Source organism: Schistocerca piceifrons, chromosome 2 (assembly GCF_021461385.2).
Source record: "Schistocerca piceifrons isolate TAMUIC-IGC-003096 chromosome 2, iqSchPice1.1, whole genome shotgun sequence".
NCBI lineage: Eukaryota > Metazoa > Arthropoda > Insecta > Orthoptera > Acrididae > Schistocerca > Schistocerca piceifrons.
Genome location: NC_060139.1, coordinates 877,876,855 through 877,890,295, shown reverse-complemented (window position 1 = coordinate 877,890,295; position 13,441 = coordinate 877,876,855).

The window sequence follows — 13,441 nt, the reverse complement described above, 5'->3', positions numbered from 1 at the left end:
TGGAGGCAAATCAGACGTACACCCACTCAGTAATAACAATGATACATCAAGCAATTCCGGAGTGCAACCACACGTTAGGACGGACGAAAAACAACACAGCAGATGCCACCAAATTGTTAATAATACGGTCGCCAGCCTAATTAGGCATTAACTGAGTTTCTTCCCTGTACAAGTTGATGTATGTTCATACAAAACAACACGTAATAATACTGCATAATATGGTAAATTTTAGAACCAGAAAATCTACTGAACTAATAATTTCACTTTCTGTACTAATATGGACAAGCCAAAAATACACAACATTACACTATAATGTTTACTACAAACTTAATACTGTCTATTGATCTGATTAATATTGGGCATAGGTTACCCTAGAAATAGCACTTTCGAAACACACATACAATGTCAATTTTGAAAAAGGTAAAACACTGATAAATTTTGGTTTTATATTGACTTTAACTTTGCTGGTCAAATCAGTTCACTACACTTCAGAATTCAAATGAATAGAAAAAAGGGGGGGGGGAATCCTGAAACTGTTATGATCACTGTATTGAAAATTTTAATTATTGAAATCATTAAGCACTCAAGATTTCCAATATATGAGTTACTACTCTTTTTGTCTTATTTCCTGCTCATTTAACTAGCATTATTTTTGTCTCAAATTAATTAAACTTCATTACTAAACCAATTTCAACATTATCTTCCAACTTTGTCAGACCTATATTATTTACCTATATATTAATTAACAACAAAGTTCTTTAAACATCATTCTAACATAGATAGGTCGGCAGGTAATTATTATTAACATAAATTTTAAATCTTCATCTCGGGACACTCTGTTTGCACAACATGTGGAAAGGACCCTGCCTAGGTTAGTTGTGAGGATAATTAAATGATAGTACAGTTCTGGTAAAATTTAAGTTGTTATTGAACAGTATGGAACAAAAATAACACTGGTCCACACGAATACAGTACTAAAAGTTTCAACCTGTTCGTATCGCTGCGGAGGTCGGCAGGCGGCGAGATGGCGAGGCCCAGAGCACATATACAATCACAGCAATGGCTCTTGATGTATCGGTACTTTGCTTCTTCTTAGCGTCGCCATACTTTTCCGTTTAGTGCCTATGGAATATTGCCATGCTGTATAGGCGTCGGAAACAGCACATCCGAGACTCAACGAAATCACGTTTTCCAGGAGAGCCTCTTCGATCCAGATCGTGTTTCACAGACCGATGCCCAACTCCGACTACTACTCCTGCTGAGCCCGTTATGCCGTGCCGCGCCCGTGTCCATTTTCCCGCGCTCGCTTGCCATCCACCTTTTACCGCTCCCCTACAGACAGGGTATTCACCAGAGGTTTTGCATTCTACATATCCCAATACATTGCCTACGTATGGACCAGGCGCACCATTACGATTTTAAACATGTTACAATAGTTTCAACGTTTCTTACATTTCAGTTCTGTTATAACATTGCTTGAAATTTGACATACATATAAATGTTCACATCGAAAGTTGTTTATAGTTTCTTTAACACAATGGAAAGAAACATTAAGAAATGAAATCAGAGCATCGATTACACTAATTTATTGAAAATCAAAGAAAAAATTATTATATGTACAATAGTATAGCGTTGGTGTTGTTACAGATGATCAGAAAATTTTCTTTCTTATGGGAAGCTTGGCTTCATTTATTGAGTACATGAGCTCGCATAACAATCCCACACTTCTCATCAATCACAGTGAGAACTTCCACGTGACTGAAAACAGGAGTGTGGTATCCAATTACATTAATAAAACTTCTCGGACCGATTTCATTCCACCAAACCATTACTTCCGATACGTATGTGAACACTGGACTGTAACCTTTTCTCAGAGCACTAACAAATAACAAAAAGACCTACATTTATTTTGTATAGGACACTGCAAGAGTACACATCGCCAATGCGAGTGTGACAGCCTTACAAGGTGTTTTGTTAGTGCGAACTTATAGTATTGTTCATGAAATATAAAGAGATACAGTTACGATGAGAAAGATTGGCACCAATAATTTCTGTCCTTCCACTTGCACATAGTATTCCTCCTATCACATTGTGCAGAGGCTCATGATGTAACAAATGAGGATTCTAAGAACTCCAATGTCGACATCTCTGCAAGTTCGTGTACCCGTTAATTCCAGACATGCTTTATTAGAAAAGAGAACATTTCATGATCAACTTATTCATCCTGCACATACTGCTGTTTCGAGTTGCAGTACGTACAAGCAACAGTACCTAAATTGGTCCGTTGATGTACTATCATTCCTTTGTTAGGTTCAGCGTAGATTTTTGCACAGCTCTGTGACAGAAAGCCACTATTCTGAAGCGTTAAATAACGCGAAAATTTTTCTCAGACTGGCTTCCAGTGCCACATCACACTCGTCTGTTTCATTCCAGGTTAAAACAGATACATCACCTCTCACATCGTCCCCACGAGGGTTCGAAGCGACATGCAATAATAGAGACCAGGTTCCTATTGAACGCCGTAGATGCAGTTCGCATTGTACGTTAAATGCCCTCTACAACTTTCGTGACATCCTGTACTTCGTGGTGCTTTCCATAGTGTTGCTGCAGGTTTTAAACCTACTGAAGAAGGGAAGAGTTGGTGGGAAGAGGTAACAAATAAGGCTCTGGGCCGCATTGTCTCAAGTGCAAAGCCCTCAAGTAAATCCCTCCTGCCACATAGGACCTGGACTGCCCTGAACGAATCCAGCATGTGCAGAGATGCACTCCACAAGTGAAACAGGCTGCCGAATCCAGGTCGTGACTCCAGAGCTTCCCATCAGTCTGTACAATCCATTGTCCATGACTGTCGGATTCAAGCATTTCGCTGTAATGAATATTTCTAGCTAGAAACACTAAAGGATGTGCACTGGATTCGAGAACTGGACATTCAGTTATGAAACACATGTAATCTCGTCGAGATCATTGTTTTTTTTGTTTTAATTAGGTTGGTGCATAACTTCCCAGCGGTTTTATTTGTGTAGATATTCTGGTTGATTTAGGTTTATTTATCGATCGTCATTCTTTATTTGTAGTTCACTGCTGCTGTTTGAGTTTATACACTGTCGTTTTGTCAGAGTTGGAGGTACTGAGCAGAGATGTGGACGTTAGACAATAGAGTGCCAAGTGGAGAAATCGAAACATTTCCGAAATATTCTTCTGTTTAAGTTCAATGGAGGGGTGACAGCAGCGAATACAGCCAGAAACATTTGCGCCCTGTACGGGGATAAAGTTATAGGACAGAGCATGCCAAGAAAATGGTTTCCTCGTTTTAAGGAGAATAGTTTTCACATTAGTGACTCTCCACGTTCAGGAAGGCATTCGGGATTTGATTTAGATCGTTTGAACGCATTAATCCGCAATTATCCAAGTCAGTGTACTATAGAACTGTCAATCATTCCATATCGTGCGACATTTGCATGCAATGGGCAAGGTTCAAAACTTTGGTGTCAGGGTACCGCATTCTCTAAGTCAAATCACAAAAGTCTGGGGGGGGGGGGGGGCATCTGTATATTTCTGCTTGCTCGTCATCGATTGGCTCGTGAACAATACCGACCATTCCTATCCTGTATAGTTACTAATGACGATAAACGGTTGGGGTTGGGTTGTTTGGGGAAGGAGACCAGACAGCAAGGTCATCGGTCTCATCGGATTAGGGAAGGATGGGGAAGGAAGTCGGCCGTGCCCTTTCAAAGGAACCATCCCGGCATTTGCCTGGAGTGATTTAGGGAAATCACGGAAAACCTAAGTCAGGATGACCGGACGCGGGATTGAACCGTCGTCCTCCCGAATGCGAGTCCGGTGTCTAACCACTGCGCCACCTCGCTCGGTCGATAAACAGTGTCTTTATGCTAACATATGTAAAATAAAAGAATGGTTGAGCCCAAACATAGCAGCATGTCCCCGTACAAAGACGTACCCTCGTCCCTAAAAGACAATGTTATGCATCTGGTGGTACAGCGACGGCGCGGTGTACTAAAAATTTCTTCTTGAGGTTTAACAATCACTGCTGACATTTATTGTCCACAATTGGGACGTCTTGCAGAGCAGTCCGAGAATAGCAACCAGGAAAACTGCGTGAGGTGATGCTAATCGCCGGGCGGTGTGGCCGAGCGGTTCTAGGTGCTTCAGTCGGGAACCGTGCTGCTGCTACGGTCGCAGGTTCGAATCGTGCCTCGGGCATGGATGTGTGAGATGTCCTCAGGTTGTATTGTATTGTATTTTAACCTGTGACCTAGAAACGAAGGAGAGGCTCCGTCCCCGCCGCAGCCGCAGTGGTCTACAACCCCACGACAACTATCGCAGTCCACTTCACCCCTCCACCGCCCCACACCGAACCAAGAGCTATTGTGCGGTTCGGCCTCCGGTGGGCCCCCAAGGGAAAGGCCCACACCAGACGAGTGTAGCCCGTATGTTTGCGTGGAAGAGTAATGGTGGTGTACGCGTACGTGAACTTGTTTGCGGTGCAATCGTCGACATAGTGTAACTGAGGCGGAATAAGTCTAGGGGACTGAAAACCTCAGATTTTAAGTCCCGTAGTGCTTAGAGCCATTTGAACCATTTGATGCTACTCTACGATAACACCAGCCCGAATTCCGCTTGTTATAGCTACGAATAACACAATAAATAATCACCGTTCTACGGTTTAATGACACAACACTGATGCAAATAACTGAGTGTTACGGGTGGCCATCGCTGTGTTTTGAAGCGAGCGCGCAAAGGCTGCATGCGATGTTAGCAGCGGGCGGCGCATGGAGGACTGCGGCCAACGATGCGTTTCTTGGCCGCGGGTAATAGAGCGATGCTCGGTGAAGAGATTTAATAGTGGTGAAAACAACAGCTTGACAGACAAAGAGCTCAGTACAGGAGTTGGATTGGAAGTCATTCCCTGCTCGCTTCACCTTGTGCTCTCAGATTTTCACTTTTTCGGCTATCTGTCTAACAACCTTCAAGAAATTTCCTTACCGTATGTAAATACGCTCCGAGCATGGCTCGACGAGTTTTTCGCCTTAAATCCATGTGATTTTTACAGTTGAGGAGTCGTTACCCCTTCATTTACAGACTGTTGTAAATAGTGAAGGAGAATATATTGTTGATGACTAAAGTCTCTGTTACGTGTATCTGTTGTACTCATTAAACTTACGAAAAACGATATGAACTTACGCACCTTAATATACAGGATGCTCTAAAATTCCCTGTAAAGATTTCTAGGGCTTGTACAGGGGTCTCAGTTGATAATATTTTGAATCGTATTCCATGTCCGGAAACATGGCGTTTCCGCGCTACAATCATTTGAAAACATGTTGTTAACACGACAACTTTTACAAGTAATTTACTACGTGTTACCCAGTACATCATTTGTTCTAGAATTCCACTAAATAATAACCAAAGAAACGAAAAGGAAACTTTATCACTTTTGACTAACACTGTTGTTTGCGGTTAACCGTAAATCGTTTTTGTCCTTTTCAAAGGAGGTTTAGAATTCTGATCTGCTACAAGCTAAGTTCGATGTGGCGACCGTCAACCACGGTGCACACATTGTATAACGATTGATGTTGTGGGACACACGTTCTGTCACACTTGGTGTCTTGGCTATCCGTTCTGCAGCGACCACGACTCATGCTGCCAGATCTTCTTCTGACTGTGCAGCAGTCTCATAAACCAAACTCCTCATTCGACTCCAAGGGGCAATTCAAGTGGAGTCAAATCCGGTGATCGTGGAGGCCATGCCATCAACCTATCCATTTGTTCTGAAATGTTGGTCCAGATGTTCCCGAAAAAGACGTGAAAAGTGAGCAGATGCGCAGTCGTGCTGAAACCCTATGTCTAGTCAGACATTCAATTGCACAGCATCCAATAAACCAATAATTATTGTAGGAATGTCAAGCGGATGGGACTCATGAGCCTGAGTGGAAGCAAGTACGTTCCAGTCACATCACCATCCGGAACACCGACCCACGTATTGATACCAAATCTGTGTTGAAAGCCCTGTACATGCCTGGCATGTGGGTTTCCATCTGTCCGGACATATATGTTTCGAGAATTGGGAACACAATGCCTAGAAAATAGAATGCACCGTGGTAATACCAGGGTCGCATTTATGGAACGGAACAGAAACGGCGTACAAAACTCAATGCGTGGTGCAAAATCGGCTGGGGTTAGTGACTGTGTCCGTTGGAGGCAGTATGGATGTAATTGTTGGTCACGCAGGACATATCAGATCGCGCTGAGGGTACGCAGAATTGCTCGTGTACTCTTTGACGGGTTCTTTTCAAAGTGATGCAGTACTCCCTCTTCCAATTCTGGTGTGTAGCGTCTCCTCCCTGGAGCTCCACAGGCACGCCTACTGACGGTGCACGTACCTCTTTCCCTCTTTCTCAAGCCGTTGGGTAATTGTGGCGAACAGGGTACGCAGTTGACTTGGTCGCTGTGGTTAACGATCTTCATAAAGACGACGAGCAGTTCCTCCGTTACCGTGAGTTTCGCCATCAGGAAGGATCAGGTCAGTGTATTCTGCAGACGTGAACTAAACTACACTACTGGACACTAAAATCGCTACACCACGAAGATGACGTGCTACAGACGCGAAATTTAACCGACAGGAAGAAGAAGCTCTGATATACAAACGATTAGCTTTTCAGAGCATTCACACAAGGTTGGCGCCGATGGCGACGCCTACAACGTACTGACACGAGAAAAGTTTCCAACAGATTTCTCATACACAAACAGCAGTTGACCGGCGTTGCCTGGTGAAATGTTGTTATGACTGCACTTTGAACAGAGAACGTTACATTTCAGATGTGTTACGACCCGTGTCTCTACCCTTCATTCGATCCCTGCGAAACCCTATATTTCAGCAGGATAATGCACGACCGCATGTTGAAGGTCCTGTACGGGCCTTTCTGGATACAGAAAATGTACGACTGCTGCCCTGGCCAGCACATTCTCCAGATCTCTCACCAGTTGAAAACGTCCTGTCAGTGGTGGCCAAGCAACTGGTTCGTCGCAATACGCCAGTCACTACTCTTGATGAACTGTTGTTTCGTGTTGAAGCTGCATGGGCAGCTGTACCAGCACACGCCATCCAAGCTTTGTTTGACTCAATGCCCAGGCGTATCAAGGCCGTTATTACGGCCAGAGGTGGTTGTTCTGGGTACTGATTTCTCAGGATCTATGCACCCAAACTGAGTGAAAATGTAATCATATGTAAGTTCTAGTATAATATACTTGTCCAATGAATACCTGTTTATCATCTGCATTTCTTCTTGGTGTAGCAATTTTAATGGCCGGTAGTGTACGTTGCTCTAACACTCACGAACACGTGAATGAGCTACGAACTATCTCAGAGAGGTATGATAGACGTGAAATGACATGAGCTGATCGGACATAACCACTCCCCAACATGACTACACTGTTGCATTACTACCTAGCAAACGTGTTTGAAACGGTTGTAGCACGTAAATGGTACATTTCCGGACATGGTTTCCAGTTCAAAATATTGTCTCCTCGCTACATGTCCTAAAAGTTTGTAAGGGGAATTTTAGAGCATCTTGTATAGAGAGTGGTCCGAAATAGTCTGAAAAGCTTCTAACGGTGCCACAGGGTATATTTCGATGAGTAATAATTGTTAAGAAAAAATTCATACCTCGTGCCTTTTCGGAGTTGATTAGCACTGAAGTTAGTAAATTCAAGGGGGCCGCCAGAGTCGTTGGTGCCAAACGTTTTCTTCGTTTGGTTTCCTAAAACCGAATAAGAGATCGATACAAACATTGGACATGCGACAGGTAGTAAAGTCGTAAGAATTGAAACCAAACCAAAGACTGAGCAATCTCTCGCACTATCATCTACACTAAGAGTACAACTGACTCTAATTGCATCTGGAAGGCAGCTCGGAAATGGCGCAAGGTATAGATTTCTTCTATTAATAATTATTTCTTAGGATAACCTCCCCCGCAATACCCTTATAAGCTTTTCAGACATTTTATGACTACCCTGTGTGTGTAAATTTATATGTATCTGTTGACGGTTGTCTGTATTAGCCATATTCTAAATGAAATATTACTTTATACAGCTATGGGTAGAGTGTATTATTTTCGAATAATCAGTTAGGATAGGTGTTTCGTAAGAGACTTAAAAATAGTAAAACAAAGAAAGTCCGCATGTAAATACACATGCCTAAATTTTAAGTTTAAGTAGTTCTAAGTTCTAGGGGGCTGATGACCTCATAAGTTAAGTCCCATAATGCTCAGAGTCATTTGAACCATTTATCTTTGCCAACACGCAAATAATCCATTCTAATATTAGCGTATTTGCAAACTAAAATCTAAAAAAATCTATGTGTGAAGTAATCAGTTAGGATAGGTGTTTCGTAAGAGACTTAAAAATAGTAAAACAAAGAAAGTCCGCATGTAAATACACATGCCTAAATTTTAAGTTTAAGTAGTTCTAAGTTCTAGGGGGCTGATGACCTCATAAGTTAAGTCCCATAATGCTCAGAGTCATTTGAACCATTTATCTTTGCCAACACGCAAATAATCCATTCTAATATTAGCGTATTTGCAAACTAAAATCTAAAAAAATCTATGTGTGAAGTACAGTATCGTTTGCAGGGACCCATTGTCGCATCTATGAAAATCATTAATAGGAAATGCCAAAGGGAAGCGGTGGTTATTCCCTTTGTGTCTGAAATATGAACCATCTCTGGTGGCAATAAAAGTTGACCAGCTCAGTAAGTTTTTACGTTAGAGTGACAGTCACTGACAGTAATAAATAAATGTCGTGTGACTAGGGACTCCCGTCGGTAGACTGTTCGTCTGGGGCAAGTCTTTCGATTTGACACCACCGCGGCGACTTACAGATCGATGGGTATGAAATGATGATGATGAGGACAACATAACACCCAGTCCCTGAGCGGAGAAAATCTCCAAGCCAGCAGGGAATCGAACCCGGGCCCTTAGGATTGACATACTGTCGAGCTGACCACTTTTTTTTCGTTCGATGTTGTTCGTTGTGTTTGGTCTGGGCGGACGCCACATGACATCCGTTGATCTTTGATTCCTTTACTCCGCTTTTTTTTTTTTTTTTTATTGCGAAGGACCACCGCTTCTCTGGCCGAACACGCTGAGCTACTGTGCCGGCACCACGCAGCTACTGGGGGCGGACACTGACAGTTATGCATCTTCAATGTCCATCCCTTCAAGTAATGTTTTCCAAACGTCCTACCAAGTGATACAACTGTTAGCACAACGCAGTCGTTTGGTAGTGCCCTAATTACATAATACCGGTAGATGAAAGGGATGCCATGTAATGGATTAGATTAATTAGGCAGAGTGCTGAAGGACAAAGGGGTATTAATTTCGGCACTCATATCGATCGTCTCGCTTTAAAAGGACGAGTTGCACTTGCGGAAGCTCTCACACGACTTTCACTTTCTACACAGACAAGAATAACATTGTTACGGATATGATATTTTGTTTTCAGTTACCTTCACAGTGCACGACGTCTCACGCGAGAGAAGATTAAGTCGTAAGAGGTCGCTTAGCTGCAGCTTACCATCACATTATGACAAAAATCTGTTTTCGCGTTATAATCGAACCATTGTGTTTCTTGTGGCAGATGATCGGGCTAATGCCTATGAGATTTGGGAGCCGTTGTAGACAGTACAAACGGGAGTCATCCGGGCTGTGTAGACGTGCCACGTCGCCTTCAAACCCCTGGGTGCTCGTAGTAATCCTCGCCACCTGTTTAGACGTTTATAGCATGCTGGATGTTTACCGCGACTGGTCCACTGCCGTGGCCTTTGTTGATTTATCTATGAGGCTGCTACATTATGTGAAAGTGGTGTGGGTTCTCGGTGGATGTACATTGTATACGCTAAAGGAATTCAGGCTGTTTCTAAAGACACTGAAATATTTTGACAACTGCTTAAGACACGGTGGGAACAATAAGAGAAATATTCTGGGAGTGTTACTAAATAGCAGTTTCGCTGTCGTATTGTTGTGCGAATACATTTTACTCCTCGGTTTTGCATGTCATTGCGCAGAGTGGCTGTGCATAACGTTATGGTTCCTTTACATAATATTTGGATTTCTGGACAACCTTATTACTTTTTACGTGGTGGCACTGGTCATGGAGGTATGGATTCGGTTTCGCGACCTCAACAAGTGTGTCGCAGCTGTGGTCACTCGGTATGGTGACCCTCGCTTGTCGCGGCTGCTGCTGGATCAGACCCCAGTCGACGACCACCAGTCGGAGCTACGTCACATCCGGCTCGCCCACGCCACTCTCCATCGTGGGGCGGAACTGCTGCAGCGCCACATCGGGACCACAATGGCGCTGACAGTGGCAAACTCTTTCAGTGGCGCCATCTTCACCTCTTACGGGGTGTTGGCTCTGTGGACATCTCCAGATCGAACCAAGACGACCACTGTCTACCGTTATCTGTGGACATCGATGGTGGCGTTCTTCTTTCACATCACGAGACTGACGGCGATGGCAGTGTCCTGCTCGGCTGCTGCAAACCAAGCGGAGAACACTCGTCTGCTGGTGTCGAGGGCTGCGGCTGTGGATGTGCCCCCTGTCAGGAGGTCAGAACTGGCAGCTCTGCAGTCCCAGGTAGCTGAAACGCCACACTTTAGCTTCACAGCAGCAGGCTTCACGACAGTCGACCGCCGCTTGCTGGTAACTGTTCTTAGCGCTACCATCAGCTATTTGGTCATCGTGGAACAGATCTCTTTGTCGTAACAGGTAGGTAAGTATATCTGCATTTCTCTATGGTAAGTTATTTGATGGCTTATGATGCAAAGAGTGTGTGCCTGCCCCTGCTTCCAAAGCTACGTTCAGTCTTGCCCCTAAAAGAGCGTCCTGAAGACAGACTGATGCTTTAGAAATATACAATGACCAGTTCATGACACTAAAACTGTGTACAATTTTTTTTTTTTTTTGGTGCGCTAGTGTTGTTTCTGGTGTCAGTAATTAAGTTTGTTGTTGACGCATAATAGTAAATCACACCACCATAATCGCATGTTCACTAGATAACGTAAAACAAAAGAAGGAAATGCTTGTTTAGTATCCTGCTGTATCGTTTTGGTTAGCATCTCTTGAGCTCAACTTTCTGCATGCGATTGTTAGGCGTGAAACTCGGAAAAATTTGCAACAGAGGCTTGGGAGATGGTAAGTAAAAAACGCGGGTCCAATTTTCCCGTTTTCACGACATTCCTTTACTATAGCTAAGAATAAAACGGCGGAATAAAGAAATTGTTTATGGTTACATAAATATTTTGTGCAATTGCTGAAAATTTCCTAGCTCACGTGTTTAAATTCAGCAACGAAATTGAAAAATATTTGAAGTATATATTCAGCAGCAGTCTCCGCAGTACATGGTCCTGCAAGAAACGCCAAATGGTTTATGGGTGACTGATTTGGTATCAGTTACTTGAATTTCACTTCATTCAGTCCTATAAAAGTGTTCGTCGTCTTCTGGTGTTACAAATACAGACCAGCCATAAAAGCCTTCATTGCAAAATTTGTCTTCTGTTTAACTTATACGCATTACTTAACTTACATATGAGTGTAAGCTCAAAACATTTCATATCCCTTATGGGTGTTCAGATCTCTTAAGCCAAGAATGTAGGAAAATATAATAGACGCACATACTTTAAATCTGTTACAACTTCGATGCATCTCAAAGCGAGATACATAGGGAATATTTAAACAGGCACTGACAGTGGTTAAATTAGTTATTCGCTTGTATTTCGCTCTGGTCTTTCCACCTCCTTTCTGATGGTATCCAAATCACCCAAAAACGCACTTCACTTCTTGACTGCCAATTGTCACTAAATGTATTTGTGGTATTTGAGCAGCTTACTCCAAAATAATTATATACAGTGTTAAACTGATTTTGTATATGCCCTGAATTTCCACCTGCACTCTCACAAGATAATACTTTCTGCAACGAAAACGAACTGGATTCACTAGCAGTGGACACAGCACATAGCGCTTCTTATATCTTAACTAGCTGAGTGTCAAGCGTTGCACAAGTATGAATTTATTCCAGTCTTCTACTAGTCCATTTCCTCCTTCTTCCTCTTACTCTCTCGGTCCATCTTTTCCTTCCCCCTCTCTCTGTCTGTCTTCTCCTCCCCTACCTGTGTCCACCTCCTCCTACCCCCTTTCTCTCCACGTTATCACATCTGCCCTCACAGGATGTTACTGCTCCTTCCCCGCCCCTCCCCCCCCTCCCCCCCCCCCCCCACACACACAGTATTTCTTCCCAGATAGTAAGTAGTACGAGCACCAAGTTTGGCTGAAATTTATCCAAAGGATTATGAGGAGTTCTTTACCAGTTGCTTTGCCTACCTACACACATGTCACATGTATTCACTGTCTTTCATATTTATTTGACATATTACACACGTATTTGTACATATAGTTCACCTGAATCGCTAACGAATTTCGATATGCTCAATGTTAACGTCACATCTCCTGAACAACGTCTCGTTTAGTAATATAGTTGTGTACGTACATTTACAGCGTATATGGATAATCCCCTACTAGATCTCTGGACTGATTTCTACTAAACTTGATACACGAATTACATAAATTCTGGACAGATCGCCGTGGGGGAAGAATCATCTGTCTATCAAAGAGGTGGGGGTGGAGGTGAGAAAGAAGTGTAGCCCACGACGCCCAAATACCGAGACTTCGTTCATCCAGTATTTGAGAACAAGACCATTAACTGACTTGCAACGAACTTTGCACATAATTTCAAAACTTTACGAAAACTTTTTCTAGCTGCCAACCCCCAAGAAATGATGAAAGGCAAAAATTTTATTCGATACTACATTTTTGCTGTTCATGCAGTAAAACTTCCACATTACGCATGACGTTTTAATTTATTACTTCTTTACTATCCACACACATTTTGCAGACAGTATTCACGTCTACCACTGAATGCACGTGCTAAATTATATCATTGTACGACACATATTTGAGGAGATATGAAGTCATAAACACTGAGATGGGAGAAAAATGCCGCATCATACATGGCGTCTAAAATTATTACTTCTGTGCTACTGACTCTATTCGCAATACATTTCGTAGACATTATCTATATATATGCTGCTAAATATACCGACAAAATTATATTCTTAAACGAGACATACTTCAGGAGATATGACGTCGTTGACATTGAGCTGCGTGGAAACGAAAATGCTAGAGACACAGGTGAAGTATGTGTACAAATCTGGGTGAAACACCTTAAATATATGTGAAATATGTGTTAAAAATTGTTATAAACATGTGTGGAAAATTGTTATAACAATTAATGTACTGTAAAAAAACTATTGATGCTGTTCAGGTCTTTGAGGGGTCTTTATGAAGGAAAATCATGGCATAACAAAGG